Raw genomic sequence first — 2,927 nt, forward strand, 5'->3', positions numbered from 1 at the left:
ACCATTCTCATGTAAGTAAAAATGGCACCAGAAAAGGGAATTTTCTGAGCTTGAGCTTTTGAGAATGCCAAACCGTATTTTTGTCACTGTTCTTTGGAAATCATTGCCTTTACATAGAAAAATCAAATTCAGGGACCACGAATAATTGTTGGTGGGAAGGTCTTCCTAATCTGCAAGGTCTGAGGTTGTTTTATACTTTACTGTGCTTTTTAAAATCCTTTGTTGTTGTTTTTATCATTAGTATTTGTTTGGTCTTCTTCTGCTTTGAACTTTTCATTTGACCCTAGAAAAGCCTCAGTGTCTGTGTGACATTTGACTGAGGTGGTTGGGGCCACCTGTGGATGTTAGACGACAGGTGGTCGGTGTCAGCAATGTCCAGGTTTAACCAGTTGCACTTGGTACAGAATGTTGGGGGATTGGTGTCTTTGTTGTCTTGGGAAAGCACAAAAGAAACCTGGAAAGGCTGTAAGGCTCAGGTAGCTACACACCCGTTGTGTAAATGTTCACTTCGACGCTTAGTATAGGAGGAAATGCAGCTGGCCCCAACCACTACTGACATTCCCAATAACCAAGTAGGAGATACATTTGTATGGCCTGCCTTAGCCAGAGGCCCTTTTCTCTGTCCTGAACCTGGGGGTGGGTGACATTGGAAGTTACTGGTGTACTGGTAGTCAGTTCCGGACAAAGCAAAGTTTGCTTTCATAAACTGCAGCAACGGGAGTCAGTTCACCCAAGTCACTGCGGCCTGTGGGTACTGTATTGTTTTCAGAAAAGCAAATCTAGTAGTCTGAGTCCAAGTTATCTTGATTTCAAATTGATAGAGAAAACAAGAAACTGTCAAGCAAGTTATATAACAACTAACAACATTGCACTTTCTGTATATGAAATCAGTATTTAAATAACTTATTTTTCTCCATTGCTGTTTTTAAACATTGTAAGTAGCTGTAATATACCAGTACCAATGTGTTCTTGCGATTGCTTCAGCCCAAGAAAGCTGTGTATTGTTTTAAAAATTGTAAAAATTATTGTGATGATTCATTTAGCAAAGAGAAAGGACGGAAGGGTTTTCCTATGTATCAAAACTTGTCTATAAGTGTCCTCTATGTACCTAGAAAAAAAAAAGTAAATAAATTTCTTCAGTGAATATGCCTCTTGTGTTTTTCCTTGGATATTTCAAATACGAACAGAAGAGAAATGAAAAGGAATCTATAAAGTGTGGTTTAAGAATGAAAAAGAAAAATAGTAGCAGCTCCATACAATTACTTCTGCCAAGGTACACCGCACCTCTTGCTATCCTATCCGACACTCACTGATTCTGTTTGCCATTTTGTTGCAATTTTTTTCAAATATTGCTAAATCAAGTCATATAATCACAGCATCTTACAACACAGAGCACTGAGTGTCTAAGCCCATCATCTTGAGATGAAGAGTTCTAGGGCCACAGAGGTGGTCGGCTTGCCCAATATCACATAGTTAACAAAACCCAAGTTTTTCCATTGACAAAGAAAAAAAAAAAAGTAGGTTGTGATATTCTAGAAATTAATCAACTTGACGAAAATCCTTTTCCACATTGGTGTTCCACGATGGACATAAAAACGTATTCTATTAGGAGGGAGTGTTAAGGGAGAACTCTGAGGAGGTAATGCATGCAGCTGGGACAAAACAAAACCTCCCTCTCCTTTTGCCCAGCCACCCACTTCTCTCACTGCAGATAAGTTACAACCAGTGTTTGCTTACCTTTTCAGAAATGCTCTATGTATTTGCAAATATATTTTTCTATACAGAAATGCTGGCCTGTTCTTCACTGTGCTTTTAAATTCAGTATATCCTGGAGGTCTAGCATGTCCTACCCCCTCCATTCTCTTTATGGCTGCATAGTATTCCATTGTGCAGATAATTTATGTAACCACTATTCTGAAAGGATAAGTGTTTGCTGTTTTTTTTTTTAAAAAAAAAAAGTTGTTAGGAATAGACTTATACTTAGCACATGGAATGGCTGTGTTAAAGTTATGTGTATTTTAAATTTTGATAGAATAATTTAAATCCACTGATGGATTTCATTAAAGGAAGCTTTACCATTAGTTTTTTTTTAATTTTTTTTTTCCTTGATTGATTTTAGAGAGAGAGGAAATGAGAAGGAGAGATAGAAACATCAATGAGAGAACATCGATTGGCCACCTCCTGCATGACTCCTACTGGGGGTCAGGCCCACGACCAGGAATCGAACTGATGACCTCTTGGTGCCTGGGTCGTCGCTCAACCACTGAGCCACAGGGGCTGGGCTGAAGTGCTGCATCGTTTTAAAGAACTAACCATACACATCAGATCTGATTTATCTCAAGATGACTCCTAAGATTCAACAGCTCAACTCAAAAAAAATTACTTTTATCTTCTGATTCCTAAGAGGGTTTGACTGGATTCATGGTTTACTCTAACCACACACTCATTTGGAAGCTTTGGAATAATGACTTTATTTACTCTTAGCCGGGAAGACCCCCTCAGAGCCAACAAACACAGTGCGTCCTGGGGGGGGGGGGAGCGCCACTCACGTGAGGTCTGGACCCCTCATCAGGACCATGAGCAGCATTCTTTGGAAGCTTCCAGTTCCTCATACAGCACCCCTCCAGTACTTCCCTCCAGCACTGTCCTTCCGGCACTGTCTCTCCAGCACTGTCCGAGAAGAGCACTCTGAAAGGGAATTTAGCTGTCATCTCTGGTACCTTGAGTAGAAGCTCCTGAGGCGCCCTGTCCTGTCACGTTTGAGCCCAGTGTGCAAGGATGCCAGGGTTGTGGATGGGAGCCCCCAATTCACCCACTGGTCCCATTCATCCTCAGCACTCGGGTAATGCATGTGTCAGAGCCATATGAGATGAATACAAAGGACTGGGAACCAGAGGGGAAGCTGACTGTCACAGGGGTGGGGAAAG

Source organism: Molossus molossus, unplaced genomic scaffold (assembly GCF_014108415.1).
Source record: "Molossus molossus isolate mMolMol1 unplaced genomic scaffold, mMolMol1.p scaffold_m16_p_8, whole genome shotgun sequence".
NCBI classification, from domain to species: Eukaryota; Metazoa; Chordata; class Mammalia; order Chiroptera; family Molossidae; genus Molossus; species Molossus molossus.